General features: G+C 42.5%; 1 long non-coding RNA gene across 1 annotated transcript in view; it reads right to left on the bottom strand.

Moving 5' to 3' along the window:
- The window catches only part of LOC129136813 (uncharacterized), a 100,861-nt gene extending 88,697 nt beyond the window's left edge, over positions 1 to 12,164 (bottom strand). The window contains exons 1-3 of the long non-coding RNA XR_008538766.1: positions 11,535 to 12,164; positions 11,149 to 11,232; positions 7,412 to 7,535 (exon numbers count right to left, since the gene is read on the bottom strand). This is a non-coding gene — a long non-coding RNA (uncharacterized LOC129136813). The remainder of the gene's footprint in view (positions 1 to 7,411; positions 7,536 to 11,148; positions 11,233 to 11,534) is intronic.
- Between the last annotated feature and the right edge of the window lie 641 nt (positions 12,165 to 12,805).

A 12,805-nucleotide genomic window follows, 5' to 3' on the forward strand; every position in this document is an offset into this window, starting at 1 on the left:
TCTAGTTTTAGGCACATATGAGTCATCTGATAGAATGAGAGCTGGAGAGAGATTAAATAAATTTTACCAATTGATCCTAGGAGGAATGGCTTCATAATAGCATGTCTTCAATATTGTTTCAAGTAAGCCCTTTAAAGATCACTTAGAGGCCTGGCACAGTGGCTTACGCCTGTAATTTCAGCACTTTGGGAGGCCAAGGCAGGCAGATCACTTGAGGTCAGGAGTTCGAGACCAGCCTGGCCAGCATGGCAAAACCCTATCTCTATCAAAAATACAAAAATTAGTTGGGCTTGGTGGCGCACACTTGTAGTCCCAGCTACTTGGGAGGCTGAGGCAGGAGAATTGCTTAAACCTGGGAGGTGGAGGTTGCAGTGAGCCCAGATGACACCACTGCCCTCCAGCCTGGGTGACAGAGCAGGACTCTGTCACAAAAAAAAAAAAAAAAAAAATTACTTAGTAGAGTGATATAGGATGTGGTTCCACCGTGAAAATCAAGAACATCAAGATTATGCATTGTGTTACTCTATTATCAAGATTATGCATTGCATTACTCTATTTTCATGGTTGCTGTAACAAATTACTTCAAACGCAATGGTTTAAACAACTCCGACTTATTAGTCCCCCAGTTCTGGAGCTTAGAAGTCCGAAAAGCATCTCACTGGGCTAAAATCAAGGTGTCCAGAGGGCTGAGTTCCCTCTGGGGTTTCTATGGAAGAATCCCTTTTCTTGCCTTTTCCAGCTCCTAGAGGCTGTACGCTTGGCTCACGGCTGTCTCTTCCATCTTCAGAGTAGGTTGGGTCATTCTCGTATCACATTACTGTGACCTACCCTTCTGCAGTCTCTTCCACATTTAAGAACCCCTGTGATTACATTAGATGTACCTGGATGATCCAGGATAATCTCCATATTTTAGGGTCAGCTGATTAGCAACCTTATTCCATCTGCTACCTTAATTCCCCTATGCTGTGTAACCTAACATATTCACAGGTTCTGGGGATTAGCACGTAGACATCTTTGGGGGACCATTATTTTTCCTACCACGCGCACCTATAAGATTAAAAAAACAAAAATGAAAGGCTCTCTCCTAACATAATGTGAATGGCTACTTGAGGCCTGGGATAAATCCCCTCTGACAGTGCCATGTGTCAAGCAACACATATTACCAGGAAGTTAATCTACTCAGAAAATTCTTAGATGACTCAAAAGTCATTTGTTAGAAATTGACCCTGATGATCAAGAAATATAAAAGTTTGGATAAAGTTGTTGCATAAATGAGAGATGAGAAAAAGCAATATTTAAAAAACAGTATGAGTAGTTCATTAAATATGTTAAGCAGATATTTGACTATTTTTGCTACACCCCTAAGGTTATGTATTTGAGTTAGCCAAAACACTGATTTTTTAGGTATTTTTATTTAAAAGCCGGATCCTGTGGTATTGGGGTCACCTTATATTTGAGCATATGATAAATATTTGTTTATTATAAAATTAATATAAGATCTAAATAAAAATTCAAATGGTCAGGGGGTAGATAGCAAAAAATAAAATTTTCTATTTGTCTCCTGATCCTATCCACTATTCCATCCTCTAGAAGTAACCACAGTTAACAGTTTCTTATGTGTCCTTCCAGAAATATTCTCTCCTTATAAGCCTAAGTAATCCGACTTTTGTTTATTTCTCTTAACACTCTTCTCCTGTCTCTATGCTCCCGCCCCACTGCCTGGTTTTGTTCTGCATCATTCCTGAAGCCCCAGGGCCTTTGCACTTTCTGTTTCTCTTCCTGGATGGAATATTTTACCCCCAAATCTTTGCATGCTCAGCTCCTCCTTGTCTTTCAGGTATCAGCTCAAAACCTCTTCTTCAGTGAGACTTTTCCTACGCCCATATACTCTCTATCAAATAATTCTGTTTGTATTAGTCAGCTCAGGCTGCCATAACAAAATACCACAGACTGGGTGGCTTACCCAACAGGAACTTATTTTTCTTACAGTTCTGGAGGCTGCAAAGTCCAAGATCAAGGTGCTGGCTAATTTGGATCCCTGGTGAAGGTTCTCATCCTGCTTGTAGATGACTGCCTTCTTGCTGTGTCCTTAAATGCCAGAGAAAGAGCAAGCTCTTTCGTATCTTTTCTTATAAGGGCACTAATCCCATCACAAGGGCCCTCATCTAACTCTGATCACCTCCCAAAGGCCCAATCTCCAAATATCATCACAGTGGGGTTAGGGCTTCAGCATAGAAACTTGGGGGGACATAGTTCAGTCCATAGCACTGTTCCACTTCTCATAAACTTATTACTAGTTGAAATTAGCATCTATTTAATTGCTTGTTAATGGCACATATCCCACTATTAGAACATAAACCCCACCAGAGAAGACCTTATCGGTCTTTCTCAATAGCCCCGGTCTTTGAGCCTCCATGAGCTGTCCCAGAATGGCACCAGCCCTTGAAACAAACTAGTCATTGATTTTACTGACCTATTTGCTAAAAAGACTATCTCACAATGTCTTGACTACTTATAGACTTTGCCATGCTTTCTCCACAACAGAGTAGAAGGAATTATACCAGGATTGATTAGGTGTGGAGAGTGCCCAATGCTGGACACATTCAAGCACCAGCAGTGCTCTTCAGAGCTACGTTGCTCAACTTTACAAAGTGAAGACATTTGCATGGCTTATGCCTCAAGGCACTGCTCATCTGGCCAGTCATGTGAAAAACGAATGTTGAGGATCTTTCCCTGGCTGCAAGCCTGTATGTTGATGATGAAACAAAAGCTCAGAGAGGATGAATGACAAGCTTGAGGTCTCACCTCTAGGGACAGAAGGAATGGGGGTTGGAATCCAGGTCCCCTGGCTTCCACTGAAGAACATCCTCATGACAGCCCCACTGCCTCTTCTCATTTTAGTTGAATAGCCATCTAAAGCCAGCCTCTGCTCAGATGGAGCCTCCAGTAGTTTGGCATCAAAGGCCATCCTTTGCCATCAAAGGGAAATGAAACAGAAAAAAGTTCCAAATGTGTTCCCTGGTGTGGTGTGTCTGCTCATCGCCTGTGTGGCTTGGCAGAGGCAGCCTGTGTTTGGGGCTGAGAAGACCTTGTTCCCTTTACTAGTTGTGAACATGAGGTTATGGCAAGAAAAACTGAACCAAGAAAGGAGGAGAGGAGTGACTAAAGCTAGGATCATCAATCCAGCTGGTCTGTAGGGCTCATCAGAAATCCACCCTCACTCTGAAGGTCTTCCTCAATTTCCACCATTTCTGTTGAAAACACAGACACACTACTAATGTATTCATTACAGAATACACTCTTTAAAATTGGCAAGTAAGCAAATGGCGAGCAGGCTGCATTCAGTATCAATTTGTTTTTCGGAGAGTAAAGCCTATAAAGCAGGCAAAAGACGACTTCCTCATGAGTGCTCACTTAAAATGCACACTGAGAAGGAATGAAGCGCAGATTTAATCCAAGGTTTGGGTCATGCGTCGGGGCTTTGGGACGGCAGCACTGCCAAAGTGCCTTCAGATAAACAGACGCTGTGTCTGAAAAGCCTCCTTGGCCATTTGCATTCAGGCACAGTCATGTAAGATTCCCGAGGCCTCTGGCAGGCTCCATGGTGGAAACACCAGCAGGATTGGCTCAGGCCCGAGTCTGGGAGGAGCCAGGTGTTGAGGTCACACTCCTCCTACTGTCCCTACACATGTGGGGAGGCAGAGCTCCACTGCTGGGTGAGAACACTGCTCCTGGTTGCAGGGGCCATGGAGCACCCCACTTAGTGCTGACAGCACCCTATATCCCACATCCACTCACTCTCCACCAAGAACTTCCAAGGCCACCCCACTGTGAACAGAGATATAAGAAAAAAATTGGTGATAGAGGTGGTGGAGGAGAGTAGAGAAGGAAGCAAAAGGAAAGCACAGTGAGTGCGGTTGGAGAGGGTGATTGGGAGTGAATGAAAAAAGGTGGAGCACACAGCGTTGATTGCTTAGTGAGCCAGATCACATCACTGGCCCCACATCATCACTTTTCTTTTTCTTTTGTTTGAGAGACAGGGTCTCACTGTGTCACCCAGGCTGGAGTCTAGTGATGATCATAGCTCACTGCAGCCTTCAATTCCTGGGCTCAGGTGATCCTCCCCCTTCAGCCTTCTGAGCAGCCTGGACTAGAAGTGCACACCACCACATCCAGATAATTTTTCTATTTTTTGTAGAGACAGGGTTTCACGATGTCGCTCAGGCTAGTCTCAAACTTTTGGGCTCAAGCAATCCTTCCACCTTGGCCTCCCAAAGTGCTGGAATTACAGGCATGACACTATGCATGGCCACATCCTCACTTTTCCTTGGATCCACACTCTGTGCCAGGTGACTTTGCAGCTCCTCCCACTAGTAGGTTTCTCCAGCCCTGATTTCGGGTTTGGCCATACAACTAGCTTTGGCTGATAGAATGAGACAGCGGATAACAGTGTCCTGGTCATGAGTCTAGACCGTAGGCGGCCCTCTATGATCCTGCTTTCACTCCTGTGTCTGGGCCGTTACCATGATAAGAGCATTCCTCAGTAGCCTGCTGGTCCAGAAGTAGGAGGGACACGTGGAGCAGAGCCTAGCTCTGTGTGGATGTCCTGGTGACCTATAGTTCTCTGAACAAATTCAGCTGAGAGCAGCAGAACCATTCGACTGAGCTCAGTGGTATCAGCTGACCTCTATGTCCCAGAGAAACACTCAGAGAAATGGGTGCTGTTTTAAACCACAGAGTTTTGGAGGAGGTTTGTTGCATGTTGTTAGCGTGAGAGTTGCAGATACTAGGATGAAATCACTTTTGTCAGACCCAGGCAAAATAGAGCTGGAAGGCCAGATGGAGAGGAGGCTCATGCTTATGTGTCTGGGATAAGAACTATTTCCAGTGACTTTCTAAAAACCTTTGGAGTCCTTCATGCATCTCCTGCTTTGATAAGGTTCATCACCAGACATTCTTTAGAACTGCGGTAATTCACACAACATGTTCTTGAAGGAACATTTGCTCGGTAATGACATCTCCACCAATGAATTGACAAGAACTCTGGCTTCAAACCTCTGGAACCAATGAACTCTGTTTCTAAGCATCTTGTGTAAATCTGTTTTTTTGCTAATAAAAGTCCCCTTACCCTTCCCTCACTGAATGCATTGGTGGCTTGCCATGTCTTGCATTCCAGATTATAGTCTTATCTCTATTCCTGAGTTAACCCAGCATATTTAGAGATAATTTTCTCTGGTGTCTTTTTTGTGTAGTTAACTGATATACTTGCCTAACAGCCACACACCTTTCTTCCTTGTGACATAATCCTGTTTTTTTTAATGATGGCAATGTTACCATTTGCCAGATAATTTCTCTCTTAGGTTTTCTTTCAGCTTCGGATGACCACAGAATCTAGTTTTGGCCAAGGAGAAATAAAAGGAAATCTTATTTCTGGAAAAGATTTTCCTCCCTGATCCAAAAGCAAAGTCCTTTTCTGCCCATCCCTTTCTTTTCTGCTTGGGCACTGGCATGACTACATAATGCCTGGAACTGTGGAAGCCATCCAGTCACCATGAAATCACAGGTTCAGAGATGAAGGATTTGCACACTGCGGGTGCCCAGACAGAAGGATGAGAAAAGCTTGAGTTCTTGATCACATCATTGAGCAGCAGACAAATCCTGGGGCCACCTACATCCAGCCTCTCACCTAGGAAACAAGAATTATCTTTATGGTTTTAACCACTGTCTGTTAGATTTTCTGTTGTGGCAGAAAAATGAATTCTTCAGTGGCAAGGGACATGATGAAGGTGGAGGAGAGAATGTGGGTGATAAGTCAGGATGTGTGTCATAGAGCAGTGAAATGAATGTTGTACTGAGAATTAGGAGACCTTTTCCTAATTAGTAGTGTAACCCTGAGTAATTTGCACAACTCTCTTGGCTGCAATGTCCTCTTCTGAGAGAAGAAGGCATGTACCTGGATGATCTCTAAGGTTTTTACAGTTCTAACATTGATTCTGAACCTACAGCAAGGGCTCTGGGTGCCATAGCTGGGCAAATATTCACAGAGGATTTTGGGGAACTATTAATTATGTTCAAGGAAAGGATTGAGAATGGTGGTTTTATAGCAAATGCTTAGGTCTGGGCTTGCAGATAATGAGTTTCTTTTTCATTTTTGAGTTTGTGCCTCATGTAAGTGTTACCTGCTCTAGGGTTCTTCCATGAGAGTGCTCATTAGATGCTTCATTTACAAAAAACGATTTGCATGCAAGGGGCAAATGCTTCCTCTTCAGCAGCAGGTGTTGTGGGAGGGAGAGAAACATGCTGGCTAATGCCTTGTCATCCAAATTCACAGAAATTTCTGGTATCCTGGGCAGGTTTAACACCATTCTAGGGAGAGAACGAAGGGAACACATCTGAATAAATTAGTCTATTTAGTTTTTGGTTCTGCAGAATAGAGCCTTGGCAGGATCCCAGAGATGCATCAGCAGGGGGAAAAGTCACGTTATTTTCTGTTCTAGCCAACAGCATTTTCCTGCCCGGACTGTGCAAAATGAACTTGCTTAGCTTTGCAGCCTTCTCCAGCTGCTGCTGTTTCTCTCTGGCCTTCTGGTCACATACGGCCCTGGCTCAGTTAGGTTTATTCAATGCTATCATTTTTCTCCCATACCATTTTTCTTTCATCTCTCTTTGTGCTTCACCACAATGATATTCATTAAGCTCTTTTTCTTCCCTTTCCTCCTACCTTCTATTCTCTCTCCTTTATCATCCCACCCCCCTTTCTCCATCATCTGCTACATTGTGAAAGCATTCTTTGACATTTGCACATCAATATTCCTAAAATCTACCAAGAATTCTGGGGAACACGATTGCTCTGAGGGGGTCACAATTGTCTGATGTAATCGTACAAAAGTATTTTTTAGCAGCTACTATTTGCTGTTCAAAGAGAAGTTCAAAGCTAGGATCCTGGCATGTTGGATAAAAGTGGAATTTGGAAGAAGGGCTAATTCTAGAGCAGAACCAGGGCAGGGCAGTGGAGACCCCTTGAACATGTGAACTACATTCATTCGTAGACATGTTTTACATTTACCAAAGATGACTGCCAAATTCCAGGACACTGAGCTTAAGACTATAAAGGGAGACAAACCACCAAATGCACACCCTTGTCATAGATGGAGCTTTTTTTTTTTTTTTTTTTTTTTTGAGACAAAGTTTCACTCTTGTTGCCCAGGCTGGAGTGCAATGGCACGATCTTGGCTAGCTGCAACCTCCGCCTCCTGGGTTCAAGCAATTCTTCGTGCCTCAGCCTCCCAAGTAGCTGGGATTACAGGCACGCACCACCATGCCTGGCTATGTTTGTATTTTTACCGGAGACTGGATTTCACAATGTTGGCCAGGCTGGTTTCGAACTCCTGACCTCAGGGGATACACCTACCTTGGCCTCCCAAAGTGTTGATTACAGGCATGAGCCACCGCGCCTGGCCCTGGATGGAGCTTTCATAGAGGAGGAGCAGATGGAGTTGTCAAGGCAAAAATGTCCACTTTCAGCCACGTTTGCCCTAGGAGATATCAAAATCAACGTTGTGTCTCTTCCTAAACCATTCTAAGCAGCTGAAATGGACCCAAACACCAAACCCCTACAGGCCCAACCAAAGACTCTTGCTTGACCAATGAATTACTGGATTAGTTTGAGCCAACTGGGTTCAGGCCTTTGGGTTCACTGGGGCCACCTGCAATGCTGGTGTTCAAACCCTAATCTGTGAGCCCTCATTTTCTAGATTGAAAAATCCCTAACTTTCCCCCTCTCTGCTAACTATTCAGTGAATTTCTTTACGAGTGTGTGCTTCCTTGCCTGGAAAGTTAACAAACTTGGTTTTGTGGTTTTTATTTATTTTATACCTCTGGTGGCCTATGTTTTATTATTTTTCAGAATGCAGGCTGTCGGGGAGCCAACTATCACTTAACATCTGGCAGCAGCACAGAAAAAATTCTGAACATTAAGACCAACTGAAAGAAAGCCCCAAACCAAACCAAACCAAACACAACCAAACCAAACCAAACAAAAAACATAAACCAGTAACAGCAGCACCAACAACATAATAACAGCAAATCTCACTCATCAGACCACCTTGCTGGGAAATGCTACCCAAAATAATTTCCTGACTCAGGTCATTTAAACTTGGAGTTGATTTCAACCGGACTAAGCCAATTTCAATAGTGGTCTAGATTTGAATACTGCTTCTAGATGTTTGTGTGACCTCCTTGTTTGGTTTAGCATTCAAAGTCTAGTAGACTGATAAAGAACCAAGGCCATAGGGCCGGGTGCTGTGGCTCCTGCCTGTAATCCCAGCACTTTGGGAGGTCGAAGCAAGTGGATCACCTGAGGTCAGGAGTTCGTGACCAGCCTGCCCAACATGGTGGAAACCCATCTCTACTAAAAATACAAAAAGTTAGCAGGGCATGGTGGCGGATGCCTATAATCCCAGCTACTTGGGAGGCTGAGGCAGAGAACCACTTGAACCCGGGAGGCAGAGGTTGCAATGAGCTGAGATTGCGCCACTGTACTCCAGCCTGGGCGACAAGAGCAAAACTCCATTTCAAAAAACAAACAAACAAACAAACAAACCCCCAAACAAAACAAAGCAAAACAAAACAATGAACCAAGGCCATAAAGTTGACAAAAATCACTTGTCTGTTACTTTTGAATTATTCATCATGTGTGCAGCACAATCTGGTGAACTTAGGTGGAAGCTGTGCATGTTTGACTTTTGTTCTATGAAACATGGATTTGCTCAGAAGAATCCTCCCAGAAGTTTAGTTCACTTTGGTTTGTGGTATTATTAAAGGAACCCAGGAGATTTTCAGTTCTAACTGGTGTTTCTGCAGCACAACTTTCAAATCCTGGGAATTCTGAATCCTGTATGTAGTTCCTCACTGAAAGAAACGTCCAGCACTTTCCCCATAAGTGTACTTTCCTCTTACATCAAGATGCTGTTATGATTTGCTTTCCCCCTCACGGCAAACTACTAATGTACTTCATACTTGAAAAGGGAGTTTGCTGAAAATGTAGCAGAATCTATTTGATGTACATCTTGCTGTAGCCTTAAAGTATTACAACCCAATCTTGTTTCTGCCTCTGGCTGTTCTGATCTTTAAAAGATTTTGGTTTTTAAGACAAAGTACATGATGATTTGCATGTACTGAATAAGATTGTGATCCAATGTCTTTGATGGTGGCCTTCCCTTTTATTGCTATCTTCAAGTAAGGTTTATTCAGTGCCTACTGTTCAGGGCTTTATCCTGGGAATATACAAAACGATGTTTGAGTATCTTGCCTCTGCCTTCTAGGAGTTCAACTTAAGCCATCTTACTTCTTCCCTCCCTCAAACGTTTTTAACAGGCAGAAAAATGAACATAAGAGGAATTCTTCAATAATTTAAGAGACAGGCCAGAACAAAGGCTCCTCCGAAGAATGAATGTTTAATGGCATGTTTCCAGAATGTAGGCTGCAGGAGAATGTGCACCCGGGGTGGGAGTAGATCAAAGGAAGGAGGTTAAATTATGGTTTATTTCTCATCCTTTTGTAGAACTCTTTCTGCAAGACATAGTTTCTTGGAGGATGTACCAGTTATCAATTGCTGTATAACAAGCCACCCTAAAACTGAGTGGCTTAAAAAGCACAGTGATTTATTATCTCTAAGGATCCTTGGGCTGGAAATCTGGGTGGTTCTGTTACTTGTCTTGCCTGGGCTCACTTACTGGCTGTCGTCACCTGGGAGTTTGGGGCTGAGGGTCTAAGATGGTATCACTTACTGTCAGCAGATGGTGCTGACTGTGAGATGGGGTGTCTCTGTTCTTTTTCACACAGTCTCTTATCTTCCAATAGACCAGAATGGACTTCTTCACAGCATGGTGGTCTCAGGGTCCTAAGACCTAGCCTCTAGAACTTGCACGGTGCTACTTCTGCTACATTCTATTGGTCCAAGTGGGTTTCAAGGACCTTCCAGATTCAAGAGGTGGAGAAATAGACTCCATCTTTTAATGGAAGGATCAAAGGGACATAGACCCAGAAAGCCATGATTCACTGTCATTATTATAACAATCTGTCACAACAGAACTGGGGTCAGATGAATGGGGATGAGGGGAGGGCTAGAAGATGGGGGGACAATAATCTAAGAACTGAAGACAGAGACTTCCTTTAGAATCTTTGTTCCTGTCTGCAATTATAGGATTTTCATGTGTCAGCAAAGGATAGGTTGTCTCTAGTTATTTGTTTCTGGGGAAACAGGCTCAAAGGGATGTATTAGTGAAGGAAAAATCATCAATGCTAGCAATTTTATTAATGTTTGGCACTTGGGGAAAATATGTAAAATGGAAAAGCAGAACAAATAAGAATACCAAAGAGATGTGGGGAGGTTATGTACCCAGATGCAAGTACACTAAAACAGAAGATTTTATCAGGAAATTATACATACATTATATGCTATATGTATATATTTAGCATACACATGAAATTCTTTCTTCTATAAGATAAAGTCAACTTAGGGTTGAAGCTTTTAAAGGTGGTTTTCCTTTTTACAGCCCTGCAATTTAGGCAGGCCATCACAGGGCAAAAGACATGTGGGTCCTTTTATTCAAGTCTCTTAGAGTCACATTCATGAATTTCTTATACATAGTCGGGAAACATTAACCCTTTATTAAAGGAATTTAACCTAAAATCCATTATAAACTCGTTTTTTTAAACGTGACTTTTAGAAAAAATTCTCGTAGCACATTGTATACCTTTCTCATCAATCTTAAACTTTTCCTTATTCATTTTCTCTGAATCTAAAATCAATAGTCTTTCCAAGCAGTTTCTGTCTTAGCAGCTACTATCATTTGTCTGTTGAAGCCACAAGAACACTTCAGTCTTCCTTCCGAGGTTAGTGGACTTCATTAAAGAAATAGCTTTAGTTTTCTTTCCAGCATGCCATGTCTCTATTTTCTTTATCATGCGGAAGTGAAAAAATGTCAAATAAAAGAGGAAAGAAGTCACAGAGATCAAGTTGTGTCTTTATCCACTGCTAGTTGACCCTTGAATTTATTTTTGCAGAACTTCCTCATCTTTTCCTCCTTTTAACTGATTTCTCTAACCAGAGCTAGTATGAGTCTGAATGAAACATAGGCAGCTTACACTTTCTCCATCCGTCATAATCGATAACCACTTCCTTATAAGCTGTCGTAACTTCAGGCTTCTATGGCAACTTTCTTGGTGGACCTACAAGAATTTTTAACAGTTTGAAAACCAATCTTAAAGGTTAGAAAGGTTGACTCACACCACTTTTATTGTATAAATGCCTTCTTTATTCCTTGAGCCAGGACAACTCAAGTAAATCAGGAAATAGGCAAGAAAACAAAAATCACTCATTTGGAGATGTTTACTCTGAAATATATGTCTTAACTATGCCCCACGCTGAGACATCATTTTGAAAAGTGTTCTAGTTAGTTCTAAATGAACTTACCTAATTCTCTTCCCTCCACAGCCCTCAGATAACACAAGCAATGGCCCTCCTCACTCACCAACTCAAGCAACGGTGCATCTCCACCTGGTATTGTGGTGTGGCAGGTCTATGTGGCAAGGGTTTTGTCTCCGTACTCTGGGTGAAGGTGTTGAAGATGATCCTGAGGCCCCAGTTCTCTGGAGGGAGTCTTGCGGGTAGTTAACTTCTGCTGAATCTCAGTATAGCAGTGCAAGGTCAAAACCCAAAATGCGCTCAATCTTGAGTTGTTGAAGTTGGATGAAAAGTGAAGTCATTATTGGGCATGACATCTGGTGTTTCAGTCCCAAGGCCACAAGCAGAATGTTACAATCTCTGAAGCTTAATGATTTTGCATTTCATGTAGCAGCTTAAGTTTTTCACAGCCTGAACTCAATTAATTTTCACAGCCCACTGTGGAGGTGGAGAGGGAAGTGCCATATATTTTTGCAGTAGGTGTGATAGCCTGTCATTGATCACTCATTTGATGAACACCAAAACTTTGCTTGCACTTCTGGGAGGACAAAGAAGCCTCCTAACTGTCTGGTCTGTGGATCAGGTGCCGCAGGTCCTCTGCTCTAGACTATCAATCTTTTCAGCTGGTCATTTGGAGGGCATTACAGGGCAAACCATGCGCAGTTGAGACCAATGGCCTGTGCCCATGGGCAGAACTGTCTGTTGATGGGCAGAAAGGACAGCTCTAGATAACAAGCATGTGAACAACACCCCCTGGTGTTGGTGAGGATGGATCAGCAGGCATAGACATAAACTGCTGTCAGGGCTGTAACAGGAGCAGGCTTTCCTACCAACAGTGCTCAGGCAATGGAGTATCAGTGTGGTGATATATCATTATTCTAATTGGCTGTTTGGGTTTCATTGTATGGGTATGCTATAATTTATTTAATCAACATTTAAGTTGTTTCCAATTTTTCACCATTACAAAAATGCTTAATGACCATCCTTGTATATCTTTCTCTGTCACCTTGACCCATTATGGCCTCGGGGGAAAAAAAATCCCACGAATGGAATTGTTGATTCAAACTTTAAAATACTAATACATAGGGTCAAGTGACCATCTAAAAAGTTGTGTGCTAAGATTATAAATCAATTACCTAAGTTTTATTTCAGTACTTTAATAAAAATATATATTTTTATGTCTAGATATTTGCTCCTTCTGAAGTTTAATTTGGGCATAGAGATTTGTTATTTCTATTTTTTCCAAATGATTAGTCAGTTTTTCCAACTCATTTTGTTGATAGTCCACCTTGATCATATATCAAGTTCTCACACACATAAGAGTCTGTTTCTGAATTA

This window comes from Pan troglodytes, chromosome 14 (assembly GCF_028858775.2).
Source record: "Pan troglodytes isolate AG18354 chromosome 14, NHGRI_mPanTro3-v2.0_pri, whole genome shotgun sequence".
Classification (NCBI taxonomy): domain Eukaryota; kingdom Metazoa; phylum Chordata; class Mammalia; order Primates; family Hominidae; genus Pan; species Pan troglodytes.